Source organism: Colius striatus, chromosome 28, assembly GCF_028858725.1.
Source record: "Colius striatus isolate bColStr4 chromosome 28, bColStr4.1.hap1, whole genome shotgun sequence".
In the NCBI taxonomy this organism is placed as follows: Eukaryota; Metazoa; Chordata; class Aves; order Coliiformes; family Coliidae; genus Colius; species Colius striatus.
Window position 1 is genome coordinate 2015617 of NC_084786.1, and position 15000 is coordinate 2030616.

The window sequence follows — 15000 nt, forward strand, 5'->3', positions numbered from 1 at the left end:
TTTAATCATCACACACGCGCAAATTAAAACTCCTGGCCCTGGAAATGACTTCCGCCGATGTGTGTGTCCATTGAGCGTTGATTGCTCTTAGCGTAGCAACAAACTGTAATACATGAATTAAAACTGAATGAAGAGGATTCATCCCAATTCGATTCTTAACTCAAAGGTAGTTAGCTAGTGGGGTTTTTTGTTTTGGTTTTTTTTTTTTTTTTTTTTTTTTTTTTTACTCATAAACAAATGAACTTCATCAGCTAATTGTCTAGTGACAATGAATTAACTAAGTAACGAATTCATAGATAACCATTTAGCTTACCTCGTCGAGGATGCCGCCTGGCCGCAGAATCTTCCGAGCAAACAAAAACACGCGCATGCCGCTTGCACCCCGTTCCTCTTTTCTTATTGTTCCTTTGCAAACAGACGCCTGCTGCGGGCCCTGGGTCCGTTGCCCCTCTCCGCCGTCACCCCGACAACGGGTTCATTGTGACGCAGGCCGTCCCCCGCCGAAACCTTGCAAACCCAGGCCCGCTGCGAGCCTGGGGACCGTTGCCCCTCTCCGCCGTCACCCCGACAACGGGTTCATTGTGACACAGGTCGCCCCCGCCCAGACCTTGCAAACGGACGCCTGCTGCGGGCCCTGGGTCCGTTGCCCCTCTCCGCCGTCACACCGACAACGGGTTCATTGTGACGCAGGCCGCCCCTGACCAAACCTTGCAAACCCAGGCCTGCTGCGGGCCTGGGGACCGTTGCCCCTCTCCGCTGTCACCCCGACAACGGGTTCATTGTGACGCAGGCCGCCCCTGACCAAACCTTGAAAACCCAGGCCCGGTGCGGGCCCGGGGTTTTGTTCCCCTCTCCGCCGTCACCCCGACAACGGCTTCCTTGTGACGCAGGCCGTCCCCCGCCCAAACCTTGCAAACCCAGGCCTGCTGCGGGCCCTGGGTCCGTTGCCCCTCTCCGCCGTCACCCCGACAACAGGTTCATTGTGACGCAGGCCGCCCCCGACAAAACCTTGCAAACCCAGGCCTGCTGCGGGCCTGGGGTTTGTTGCCCCCCTCCTCCGTCACCCCGACACCGGCTTCCTTGGGCAGTACCTGATCGCAGTACCTGATTGGGTGCAGGACCCTCCCGACTTAGCCGAACGGCCCTGAGGACGAGGAGCTACTTCGCTGCTCCTTTCCAGGGAATGGGGTCGACTGGGAGCCGACACGAGCGCATCACACGGACACACGCAGGCATGGGGCGCATCGACGCAGCCGGTGACGCGGGCTGCAAGACAACAAGGCGGCGTTATCAACACAGTTGCAAACCTTTTCTTGTCCCTTCCTGGCTTTCGGACTCCTCACCCACTGCCGCCCTCCGCTGCAGGCCCACGGTCCGTTGTCCCTCTCCTCCGTCACCCCGACAACGGGTTCATTGTGACACAGGTCGCCCCCGCCCAGACCTTGCAAACGGACGCCTGCTGCGGGCCCTGGGTCCGTTGCCCCTCTCCGCCGTCACCCCGACAACGGGTTCATTGTGACGCAGGCCGCCCCTGACCAAACCTTGAAAACCCAGGCCCGGTGCGGGCCCGGGGTTTTGTTCCCCTCTCCGCCGTCACCCCGACAACGGCTTCCTTGTGACGCAGGCCGTCCCCCGCCCAAACCTTGCAAACCCAGGCCTGCTGCGGGCCCTGGGTCCGTTGCCCCTCTCCGCCGTCACCCCGACAACAGGTTCATTGTGACGCAGGCCGCCCCTGACCAAACCTTGAAAACCCAGGCCTGCTGCGGGCCCGGGGTCCGTTGCCCCTCTCCGCCGTCACCCCGACAACGGGTTCATTGTGACGCAGGCCGTCCCCCGCCGAAACCTTGGAAACCCAGGCCTGCTGCGGGCCCTGGGTCCGTTGCCCCTCTCTGTCGTCACCCCGACAACGACTTCCCTGTGACGCAGGCCGCCCCCTGACCAAACCTTGCAAACCCAGGCCTGCTGCGGGCCCGGGGTTTTGTTCCCCTCTCCGCCGTCACCCCGACAACGACTTCCCTGTGACGCAGGCCGCCCCTGACCAAACCTCGAAAACCCAGGCCTGCTGCGGGCCCTGGGTCCGTTGCCCCTCTCCGCCGTCACCCCGACAACGGGTTCATTGTGACGCAGGCCGCCCCCCGCCCAAACCTTGCAAACCCAGGCCTGCTATGGGCCCGGGGTCTTTTGCCCGTCTCCACCGTCACCCCGACAACGGGTTCATTGTGACGCAGGCCCGCCCCCGACAAAACCTTGCAAACCCAGGCCTGCTGCGGGCCTGGGGTTTGTTGCCCCCCTCCTCCGTCACCCCGACATCGGCTTCCTTGGGCAGTACCTGATCGCAGTACCTGATTGGGTGCAGGACCCTCCCGACTTAGCCGAACGGCCCTGAGGACGAGGAGCTACTTCGCTGCTCCTTTCCAGGGAATGGGGTCGACTGGGAGCTGACACGAGCGCATCACACGGACACACGCATGCATGGGGCGCATCGACGCGGCTGATGACACGGGCTGCAAGACAACAAGGTGGCGTTATCAACACAGTTGCAAACCTTTTCTTGTCCCTTCCTGGCTTTCGGACTCCTCACCCACTGCCGCCCTCCGCTGCAGGCCCACGGTCCGTTGCCCCTCTCCTCCGTCACCCCAACAACGGGTTCATTGTGACGCAGGCCGCCCCCACCCAAACCTTTCAAACCCAGGCCCGCTGCGGTCCTGGGGTTTGTTGCCCCTCTCCGCCGTCACCCCGACAACGGGTTCATTGTGACGCAGGCCGTCCCCCGCCGAAACCTTGCAAACCCAGGCCCGCTGCGAGCCTGGGGACCGTTGCCCCTCTCCGCTGTCACCCCGACAACGGGTTCATTGTGACACAGGTCGCCCCCGCCCAGACCTTGCAAACGGACGCCTGCTGCGGGCCCTGGGTCCGTTGCCCCTCTCCGCCGTCACCCCGACAACGGTTTCATTGTGACGCAGGCCGTCCCCCGCCCAAACCTTGCAAACCCAGGCCTGCTATGGGCCCGGGGTCTTTTGCCCGTCTCCACCGTCACCCCGACAACGGGTTCATTGTGACGCAGGCCCCCCCCCGACAAAACCTTGCAAACCCAGGCCTGCTGCGGGCCCTGGGTCCGTTGCCCCTCTCCGCCCTCACCCCGACAACGGGTTCATTGTGACGCAGGCCGCCCCTGACCAAACCTTGAAAACCCAGGCCTGCTGCGAGCCCTGGGTCCGTTGCCCCTCTCCGCCGTCACCCCGACAACGGGTTCATTGTGACGCAGGCCGTCCCCCGCCGAAACCTTGGAAACCCAGGCCTGCTGCGGGCCCTGGGTCCGTTGCCCCTCTCTGTCGTCACCCCGACAACGACTTCCCTGTGACGCAGGCCGCCCCCTGACCAAACCTTGCAAACCCAGGCCTGCTGCGGGCCCGGGGTTTTGTTCCCCTCTCCGCCGTCACCCCGACAACGACTTCCCTGTGACGCAGGCCGTCCCCCGCCAAAACCTTGAAAACTCAGGCCTGCTATGGGCCCGGGGTCTCTTGCCCCTCTCCACCGTCACCCCGACAACGGGTTCATTGCGACGCAGGCCGCCCCTGACCAAACCTCGAAAACCCAGGCCTGCTGCGGGCCCTGGGTCCGTTGCCCCTCTCCGCCGTCACCCCGACAACGGGTTCATTGTGACGCAGGCCGCCCCCCGCCCAAACCTTGCAAACCCAGGCCTGCTATGGGCCCGGGGTCTTTTGCCCGTCTCCACCGTCACCCCGACAACGGGTTCATTGTGACGCAGGCCCGCCCCCGACAAAACCTTGCAAACCCAGGCCTGCTGCGGGCCTGGGGTTTGTTGCCCCCCTCCTCCGTCACCCCGACATCGGCTTCCTTGGGCAGTACCTGATCGCAGTACCTGATTGGGTGCAGGACCCTCCCGACTTAGCCGAACGGCCCTGAGGACGAGGAGCTACTTCGCTGCTCCTTTCCAGGGAATGGGGTCGACTGGGAGCTGACACGAGCGCATCACACGGACACACGCATGCATGGGGCGCATCGACGCGGCTGATGACACGGGCTGCAAGACAACAAGGTGGCGTTATCAACACAGTTGCAAACCTTTTCTTGTCCCTTCCTGGCTTTCGGACTCCTCACCCACTGCCGCCCTCCGCTGCAGGCCCACGGTCCGTTGCCCCTCTCCTCCGTCACCCCAACAACGGGTTCATTGTGACGCAGGCCGCCCCCACCCAAACCTTTCAAACCCAGGCCCGCTGCGGTCCTGGGGTTTGTTGCCCCTCTCCGCCGTCACCCCGACAACGGGTTCATTGTGACGCAGGCCGTCCCCCGCCGAAACCTTGCAAACCCAGGCCCGCTGCGAGCCTGGGGACCGTTGCCCCTCTCCGCTGTCACCCCGACAACGGGTTCATTGTGACACAGGTCGCCCCCGCCCAGACCTTGCAAACGGACGCCTGCTGCGGGCCCTGGGTCCGTTGCCCCTCTCCGCCGTCACCCCGACAACGGTTTCATTGTGACGCAGGCCGTCCCCCGCCCAAACCTTGCAAACCCAGGCCTGCTATGGGCCCGGGGTCTTTTGCCCGTCTCCACCGTCACCCCGACAACGGGTTCATTGTGACGCAGGCCCCCCCCCGACAAAACCTTGCAAACCCAGGCCTGCTGCGGGCCCTGGGTCCGTTGCCCCTCTCCGCCCTCACCCCGACAACGGGTTCATTGTGACGCAGGCCGCCCCTGACCAAACCTTGAAAACCCAGGCCTGCTGCGAGCCCTGGGTCCGTTGCCCCTCTCCGCCGTCACCCCGACAACGGGTTCATTGTGACGCAGGCCGTCCCCCGCCGAAACCTTGGAAACCCAGGCCTGCTGCGGGCCCTGGGTCCGTTGCCCCTCTCTGTCGTCACCCCGACAACGACTTCCCTGTGACGCAGGCCGCCCCCTGACCAAACCTTGCAAACCCAGGCCTGCTGCGGGCCCGGGGTTTTGTTCCCCTCTCCGCCGTCACCCCGACAACGACTTCCCTGTGACGCAGGCCGTCCCCCGCCAAAACCTTGAAAACTCAGGCCTGCTATGGGCCCGGGGTCTCTTGCCCCTCTCCACCGTCACCCCGACAACGGGTTCATTGCGACGCAGGCCGCCCCTGACCAAACCTCGAAAACCCAGGCCTGCTGCGGGCCCTGGGTCCGTTGCCCCTCTCCGCCGTCACCCCGACAACGGGTTCATTGTGACGCAGGCCGCCCCCCGCCCAAACCTTGCAAACCCAGGCCTGCTATGGGCCCGGGGTCTTTTGCCCGTCTCCACCGTCACCCCGACAACGGGTTCATTGTGACGCAGGCCCGCCCCCGACAAAACCTTGCAAACCCAGGCCTGCTGCGGGCCTGGGGTTTGTTGCCCCCCTCCTCCGTCACCCCGACATCGGCTTCCTTGGGCAGTACCTGATCGCAGTACCTGATTGGGTGCAGGACCCTCCCGACTTAGCCGAACGGCCCTGAGGACGAGGAGCTACTTCGCTGCTCCTTTCCAGGGAATGGGGTCGACTGGGAGCTGACACGAGCGCATCACACGGACACACGCATGCATGGGGCGCATCGACGCGGCTGATGACACGGGCTGCAAGACAACAAGGTGGCGTTATCAACACAGTTGCAAACCTTTTCTTGTCCCTTCCTGGCTTTCGGACTCCTCACCCACTGCCGCCCTCCGCTGCAGGCCCACGGTCCGTTGCCCCTCTCCTCCGTCACCCCAACAACGGGTTCATTGTGACGCAGGCCGCCCCCACCCAAACCTTTCAAACCCAGGCCCGCTGCGGTCCTGGGGTTTGTTGCCCCTCTCCGCCGTCACCCCGACAACGGGTTCATTGTGACGCAGGCCGTCCCCCGCCGAAACCTTGCAAACCCAGGCCCGCTGCGAGCCTGGGGACCGTTGCCCCTCTCCGCTGTCACCCCGACAACGGGTTCATTGTGACACAGGTCGCCCCCGCCCAGACCTTGCAAACGGACGCCTGCTGCGGGCCCTGGGTCCGTTGCCCCTCTCCGCCGTCACCCCGACAACGGTTTCATTGTGACGCAGGCCGTCCCCCGCCCAAACCTTGCAAACCCAGGCCTGCTATGGGCCCGGGGTCTTTTGCCCGTCTCCACCGTCACCCCGACAACGGGTTCATTGTGACGCAGGCCCCCCCCCGACAAAACCTTGCAAACCCAGGCCTGCTGCGGGCCCTGGGTCCGTTGCCCCTCTCCGCCCTCACCCCGACAACGGGTTCATTGTGACGCAGGCCGCCCCTGACCAAAGCTTGAAAACCCAGGCCTGCTGCGAGCCCTGGGTCCGTTGCCCCTCTCCGCCGTCACCCCGACAACGGGTTCATTGTGACGCAGGCCGCCCCCCGCCGAAACCTTGGAAACCCAGGCCTGCTGCGGGCCCTGGGTCCGTTGCCCCTCTCTGTCGTCACCCCGACAACGACTTCCCTGTGACGCAGGCCGCCCCCTGACCAAACCTTGCAAACCCAGGCCTGCTGCGGGCCCGGGGTTTTGTTCCCCTCTCCGCCGTCACCCCGACAACGACTTCCCTGTGACGCAGGCCGTCCCCCGCCAAAACCTTGAAAACTCAGGCCTGCTATGGGCCCGGGGTCTCTTGCCCCTCTCCACCGTCACCCCGACAACGGGTTCATTGCGACGCAGGCCGCCCCTGACCAAACCTCGAAAACCCAGGCCTGCTGCGGGCCCTGGGTCCGTTGCCCCTCTCCGCCGTCACCCCGACAACGGGTTCATTGTGACGCAGGCCGCCCCCCGCCCAAACCTTGCAAACCCAGGCCTGCTATGGGCCCGGGGTCTTTTGCCCGTCTCCACCGTCACCCCGACAACGGGTTCATTGTGACGCAGGCCCGCCCCCGACAAAACCTTGCAAACCCAGGCCTGCTGCGGGCCTGGGGTTTGTTGCCCCCCTCCTCCGTCACCCCGACATCGGCTTCCTTGGGCAGTACCTGATCGCAGTACCTGATTGGGTGCAGGACCCTCCCGACTTAGTCGAACGGCCCTGAGGACGAGGAGCTACTTCGCTGCTCCTTTCCAGGGAATGGGGTCGACTGGGAGCTGACACGAGCGCATCACACGGACACACGCATGCATGGGGCGCATCGACGCGGCTGATGACACGGGCTGCAAGACAACAAGGTGGCGTTATCAACACAGTTGCAAACCTTTTCTTGTCCCTTCCTGGCTTTCGGACTCCTCACCCACTGCCGCCCTCCGCTGCAGGCCCACGGTCCGTTGCCCCTCTCCTCCGTCACGCCAACAACGGGTTCATTGTGACGCAGGCCGCCCCCACCCAAACCTTTCAAACCCAGGCCCGCTGCGGTCCTGGGGTTTGTTGCCCCTCTCCGCCGTCACCCCGACAACGGGTTCATTGTGACGCAGGCCGTCCCCCGCCGAAACCTTGCAAACCCAGGCCCGCTGCGAGCCTGGGGACCGTTGCCCCTCTCCGCTGTCACCCCGACAACGGGTTCATTGTGACACAGGTCGCCCCCGCCCAGACCTTGCAAACGGACGCCTGCTGCGGGCCCTGGGTCCGTTGCCCCTCTCCGCCGTCACCCCGACAACGGTTTCATTGTGACGCAGGCCGTCCCCCGCCCAAACCTTGCAAACCCAGGCCTGCTATGGGCCCGGGGTCTTTTGCCCGTCTCCACCGTCACCCCGACAACGGGTTCATTGTGACGCAGGCCCGCCCCCGACAAAACCTTGCAAACCCAGGCCTGCTGCGGGCCTGGGGTTTGTTGCCCCCCTCCTCCGTCACCCCGACATCGGCTTCCTTGGGCAGTACCTGATCGCAGTACCTGATTGGGTGCAGGACCCTCCCGACTTAGCCGAACGGCCCTGAGGACGAGGAGCTACTTCGCTGCTCCTTTCCAGGGAATGGGGTCGACTGGGAGCTGACACGAGCGCATCACACGGACACACGCATGCATGGGGCGCATCGACGCGGCTGATGACACGGGCTGCAAGACAACAAGGTGGCGTTATCAACACAGTTGCAAACCTTTTCTTGTCCCTTCCTGGCTTTCGGACTCCTCACCCACTGCCGCCCTCCGCTGCAGGCCCACGGTCCGTTGCCCCTCTCCTCCGTCACCCCAACAATGGGTTCATTGTGACGCAGGCCGCCCCCACCCAAACCTTTCAAACCCAGGCCCGCTGCGGTCCTGGGGTTTGTTGCCCCTCTCCGCCGTCACCCCGACAACGGGTTCATTGTGACGCAGGCCGTCCCCCGCCGAAACCTTGCAAACCCCGGCCCGCTGCGAGCCTGGGGACCGTTGCCCCTCTCCGCTGTCACCCCGACAACGGGTTCATTGTGACACAGGTCGCCCCCGCCCAGACCTTGCAAACGGACGCCTGCTGCGGGCCCTGGGTCCGTTGCCCCTCTCCGCCGTCACCCCGACAACGGGTTCATTGTGACGCAGGCCGCCCCTGACCAAACCTTGAAAACCCAGGCCCGGTGCGGGCCCGGGGTTTTGTTCCCCTCTCCGCCGTCACCCCGACAACGACTTCCCTGTGACGCAGGCCGTCCCCTGCCCAAACCTTGAAAACCCAGGCCTGCTATGGGCCCGGGGTCCGTTGCCCCTCTCCACCGTCACCCCGACAACGGGTTCATTGTCACGCAGGTCCCCCCCGACAAAACCTTGCAAACCCAGGCCTGCTGCGGGCCCGGGGTTTGTTGCCCCCCTCCTCCGTCACCCCGACACCGGCTTCCTTGGGCAGTACCTGATCGCAGTACCTGATTGGGTGCAGGACCCTCCCGACTTAGCCGAACGGCCCTGAGGACGAGGAGCTACTTCGCTGCTCTTTTCCAGGGAATGGGGTCGACTGGGAGCCGACACGAGCGCATCACACGGACACACGCAGGCATGGGGCGCATCGACGCGGCCGATGACGCGGGCTGCAAGACAACAAGGTGGCGTTATCAACACAGTTGCAAACCTTTTCTTGTCCCTTCCTGGCTTTCGGACTCCTCACCCACTGCCGCCCTCCGCTGCAGGCCCACGGTCCATTGCCCCTCTCCTCCGTCACCCCAACAACGGGTTCATTGTGATGCAGGCCGCCCCCGCCCAAACCTTGCAAGCCCAGGACTGCTGCGGGCCTGGGGTTTGTTGCCCCTCTCCTCCGTCACCCCGACAACGGGTTCATTGTGACGCAGGCCGTCCCCGCCCAAACCTTGCAAATGCAGGACTGCTGCAGGCCCGGGGTTTTTTTCCCCTCTCCGCCGTCACCCCGACAACGGGTTCATTGTGACGTAGGCCGCCCCCGCCCAAGTTTAGCAAACGCACGGCTGCTGCAGGCCGTGGGTCCGTTGTCCATCTCCGCCGTCACCCTGAAAACGGCTTCCTTGTGATGCAGGTCGCCCCCGACCAAACCTTGCAAACCCAGGCCCGCTGCAGGCCCGGGGTCCATTGCCCCTCTCTGCCGCCACCCCGACAACGGCTTCCTTGTGACCCAGGCTGCCGCCGCCCAAACCCTGCAAACCCAGGCCTGCTGCGGGCCCGGGATCCGTTTCCCCTCTCCGTCGTCACCCTGAAAACGGATTCATTGTGACGCAGGCCGTTCCCCGCCGAAACCCTGCAACCCGAGGGCCGCTGAGGGCCCGGCTTATGTTATCCCGTCTCCGCCGTCATGCCGACAACGCGTTCATTGTGATGCAGGCCGTCCCTCCACTCACGCTGCACCCCGTGACCTGCTGCGATCCTAGCTGCCGTTACCCTGTCTCCACCCTCATGCCCTCAACAGGTACATTGCGATGCAGGTTGCCCCCGCCCAAAGCCCGCACCCCGTGGCCCGCAGCGAGCCCGGCCGCCATTACCCCATCTCCACTGTCACCCTGGCAACAGGTCCATTGTGACACAGGTTTCCCCTATGAGCCCAGCCGCCGTTCTTTGTCTCCACCGCACCTCCCCCCATCCCCCCGACAACCCCACATACTATTCACTGTGATATAGGCTATTCCCCTCCCCGCCCCAGCCCTGCACCCTGTGGCTTGCTGCAAACCCGGCCGCCATTAATCCCTCTCCACCGTCACCCCGATAAAAGGTTCATTGTGACACATGCTGCCTATTGGAGCCTGGCTGCCCTTCCCTGTCTCCGCCGCGCCCACCCCCTCCCCAAACCCCACCGCCCCCCCACCCCGTGCCTCAACCCCCCCCCCCGCCCGCCAGCCTCCCTTCTCTGCCCCACCCCTCCTCGTCGGCCTCGCACACGGTTCACTGTGACACAGGAACACACACACCCCCCCACCCCCCCCCCCCGATTCCTGGACCGTGTGGCTTGCTTCCTTGCCCAGCCGCCCCTACGGGAAGTTGAAGCGGGGAGACTTTAGGACCCAGCGCCGTCTCTGTCTCCTCACTCCTGTCCCTGCCCACCGTTGCCGGCTTTGCCACTGCCGCGGGGAGACTTTAGGACCCAGCGGCGTCTCTGTCTCCTCACTCCTGTCCCTGCCCACCGTTGCCGGCTTTGCCACCGCCGCGGGGAGACTTTAGGACCCAGCGGCGTCTCTTCCTGTTTCCCAGCCGCGCGGCAGAAGGGAGTCCTGGCGCCGTGCAGTCTCGACCCCGGGCTCCCGGGGCACAAGCCCGTGCTCCTGCCCCGACTCCCGCGTTTCTTTCTCAGTCAGTCACTCGCCCTGCTGCAGTCCTGCCTGCCGCCCGCCCCCCCTTGTACTCCACCTGCTGCCACGAGTTGAAAAACAAACGAACGCTGAGCCGGGGGTGGGGGTGGGGGTGGGGGTGTGTGTGGGGGGGGAAGGGATAAAAGCCCAAAACCCCCAAAACTCTCTCAACTGACCTAAACAGAAATCTTTGTCAAAAGGGAAACCATCTCTTCTTCAGCCTACCTTTCCACCAGACTCCGGCTCGCCGACCGCCCTGTTGCCTTCCCTTGTGCCAGACCACCCCCCTCCTTTCCCCTGCCGCTGCTGGCGCCACAAATGAGCCCGTGACCCTTGGCTAGGCGGGAAATGCCGCCCACTCCTCCCTGAAGGAGGATCCAGCTACCTCTCTGCGCCTTCCCCCGCCCCCCCTCCTCGGGGGCGCCAGACAGACTGCTTGGAGAGGAGAAGCACCTGACCTCCTCAGGGCGGGAGAGAGAGGAAGGGGGGGGGGGGTGGGCGGGGGGGGTGGTGCTCGCGCGCTTATCTGTGTGTATGTCTGTTTGGGGGGGGAAGCATGTATGTCTGAGTTGGCACCTGCAGACACATTTACAGCTGGTCAACGTATTTTATTCCCGGGAAATGAAGAAATAAATTCAAGCCGGAAAATAAAATTCCAAAAAAAACAACGGTAAAAAGTTTGGGGGGGGGGGGAGGAGAAGGAGTAGGGGGAGGAGAAGGAAGAAAAGAAAAGGAAAAATAAACCCTCGAGGCGCGGACTTGGCAGTGGGGCACCCCATCCGGAAGCAGAGACTCCTAACTCTCGAAAAAGTTGGGGTACGGGGTGAAAAGGTGCGTGGAAAGGTTGGTTTTACGCACAACCAGCTACAGCGGGTGCCACCAGGTGTCCACGGCTGCGAAAGTGTCGCCAGGTCTACCCGGCTCCGCAGCGCCACCCGGTCTCCCGGGCTCCGGCATTGTAGCCAGGTCTACCTGGCTCCGCAACGCCACCCGGCCTCCCGGGCTCTGGCGGTGTTCGCCAGGCCTACCGTGCTCCGCAGCGCCACCCGGTCTCCCGGGCTCCGGCGGTGTTTGCCCGGTCTACCCGGCTCCGCAGAACCACCCGATCTCCCTTTCCCCGCTCCGGCGGTGTTTGCCAGGCCTACCCGGCTCCGCGGCGCCACCCGGCCTCTCCGGCTCTGGCGGTGTTTGCACGGTCTACCCGGCTCCGATGAACCACCCGGTCCCCCTTCCCCGCTCCGGCGGTGCCGCCGGGCGTACCCGGCTCCGCAGCGCCACCCGGCCTCCCGGGCTCCGGCGGTGTTAGCCCGGTCTACCCGGCTCCGCAGAACCACCCGGTCCCCCTTCCCTGCTCCGGCGGTGCCGCCAGGCCTTCCCGGCTCCGCAGCGCCACCCTGCCCCTCCGGCTCCGGCGGTGTTTGCCCGGTCTACCCTGCTCCGCAGAACCTCCCGGTCCCCATTCCCCGCTCCGGCGGTGCCGCCAGGCCTTCCCGGCTCCGCAGCGCCACCCTGCCCCTCCGGCTCCGGCGGTGTTTGCCCGGTCTACCCGGCTCCGCAGAACCTCCCGGTCCCCATTCCCCGCTCCGGCGGTGCCGCCAGGCCTACCCGGCTCCGCAGCGCCACCCGGCCTCTCCGGCTCTGGCGGTGTTGGCCCGGTCTACCCCGCTCCGCAGAACCACCTGGTCTCCCTTCACGGCTCCGGCGGTGCCGCCAGGCCTTCCCGGCTCCGCAGCGCCACCCTGCCCCTCCGGCTCCGGCGGTGTTTGCCCGGTCTACCCGGCTCCGCAGAACCTCCCGGTCCCCATTCCCCGCTCCGGCGGTGCCGCCAGGCCTTCCCGGCTCCGCAGCGCCACCCTGCCCCTCCGGCTCCGGCGGTGTTTGCCCGGTCTACCCGGCTCCGCAGAACCTCCCGGTCCCCATTCCCCGCTCCGGCGGTGCCGCCAGGCCTTCCCGGCTCCGCAGCGCCACCCTGCCCCTCCGGCTCCGGCGGTGTTTGCCCGGTCTACCCGGCTCCGCAGAACCTCCCGGTCCCCATTCCCCGCTCCGGCGGTGCCGCCAGGCCTACCCGGCTCCGCAGCGCCACCCGGCCTCTCCGGCTCTGGCGGTGTTGGCCCGGTCTACCCCGCTCCGCAGAACCACCTGGTCTCCCTTCACGGCTCCGGCGGTGCCGCCAGGCCTTCCCGGCTCCGCAGCGCCACCCTGCCCCTCCGGCTCCGGCGGTGTTTGCCCGGTCTACCCGGCTCCGCAGAACCTCCCGGTCCCCATTCCCCGCTCCGGCGGTGCCGCCAGGCCTACCCGGCTCCGCAGCGCCACCCGGCCTCTCCGGCTCTGGCGGTGTTGGCCCGGTCTACCCCGCTCCGCAGAACCACCTGGTCTCCCTTCACGGCTCCGGCGGTGCCGCCAGGCCTTCCCGGCTCCGCAGCGCCACCCGGCCTCCCGGGCTCCGGTGGTGTTAGCCCGGTCTACCCGGCTCCGCAGAACCACCCGGTCCTCCTTCCCCGCTCCGGCGGTGCCGCCAGGCCCACTCGGCTCTGCAGCTCCACCCGGCCTCTCCGGCTCTGGCGGTGTTGGCCCGGTCTACCCCGCTCCGCAGAACCACCTGGTCTCCCCGGCTCCGGCGGTGCCGCCAGGCCTACCCGGCTCCGCAGCGCCACCGTCTCCCGAGCTCTGGCGGTGTTGGCCAGCTCTTCCCGTATGCGCAGCACCACCCATTTTCTCTTTTCCGGTTCGGCGGTACCACCAGGCCTCCCCTTCTCCGGAGCGCTACCACCCGTTCTCCCTTTACGGCTCCGGCGGTGTCGCCAGGCCTACCCGGCTCTGCAGCGCCACCCGGCCTCCTGGGCTCCGGCGGTGTTAGCCAGGTCTACCGGGTTCCGTAGCGCCACCCGGTCACCCGTTCCCGCTCCTGCGGTGTAGCCAGGTCTACCCGTCTCCGCAGCGCCACCCGGTCTTGCGGTCTCCGTCGCTGTTGGTCAGGTCTACCCGTCTCCGCAGCGCCACCCGGTCTCCCGCGTTGTTTGCCAGGTCTACCCTGCTCCGCAGCGCCACCCGGTTTCCTCCTCGCTCTGGCGGAGCCGCCGTGCCTTCCCGGCTCCGAGATGCCGCCGGGTCTATTTATTTGCTCCGCCAGGTCCACCCTGCTCTGCATCGTTTCGCGGTCTACCCGGCACTGGCATGACGAGCCTTACGGACCTTCGGGGTAGACCTGTGCTCCCTGCGGCTGCCTTGGTGTTTTCGAAGGGGTCGCTGTTTCGCGGTGCCTCCAGTTGCGTCATCGTAGAAAGCGGCAGCAGTACAGCGCCACCCCGGTAAAGTCCATAGTCGCTCTCTTGAAAGCGAAACCGGGCGTGGACTTAGTTTTACATACTATAGGGGCGAGCGGTGACTCGCGCTTGCAGCTCAGCTCGTGAGCGGCTGCAATGCCCGCGGCGCGGCCGGTGTTAAGTGGGGCGCTGGTCGGCCGTTGAGGTGGCTCTTGTCCCGGTGGTGGCTCAAATTGCCTGCTTGCTCGGCACGGTTGCTCTCTCGCGCTGGTATGCCAAACCCCCACCCCAGCACAGTCGAGAGACCCGGGGAAAGTTGGAGAACGGTCGCAACCGCTGTCCGTTGCATGCCTGGCACCGGTGTTGAGGGTTTGGCTTGAAGCCGAGTTCACCCCGGGCAGAGCTTGATGCTTGGTGGCGGTCGCCAGGCACTCGAACGCTGTGGGGGGGAGACTAGCCTGCCCAGTGGCTTTTCTCTCTCCCTTCTCCTCCGTTGGGTCCCTTGGGATGACCCCGCTGATTTTGGGCAAAAAGGTGAACCAGGACGAGAATTTGCCCCCCCCCGATGGTGTCCAGCCTCCCGTGGCTGCCGCCAGCTCCTTTGAGGGTCTGATCCAAGAGGGAATGGAATGTTGGCGGTGAGGTGGCGTCGCCTCATCCTTCTTTTCACCCCCACCCCCGGCCTTAAGCTGGGGACGCCTGCGAAGCGGGCAAGAGTAACACACACAGGGGCTGCCGCTCCCGGCGGTTGGCCAGTCCAATGCAGATGAACTCCGGGGGTTGAGAGTCTCGAGCCTGCTCCCGTGGCTTTTGCTGGCTCTCCCCCCCTAGAACGCGTTTTTCTTTCCGGCCTTAAGCTGGAGCCCTGTCCCCCCCTGCACGTCGGGGGGCAGAGCCGGTGCAGCTGCCCGCTGTCATTGGCGGTGAGCTTGAGTCGTGCAGGCGGCCGTAGAGTCTCGAGCCTGCTTCGGCTTTCTCTGGCCTCCCATGCCGCGAGAGCCCGATGACCAACGGGCGAGGTGTCAGCGGTGCCACCTTGCCTTCTTCCCGGGGGTTTGGCCATGCGTGGGCGGCCCGTGGTGTCTGGCTTGCTCTGGTCTCCCTGGTTGATGTTGGAGGG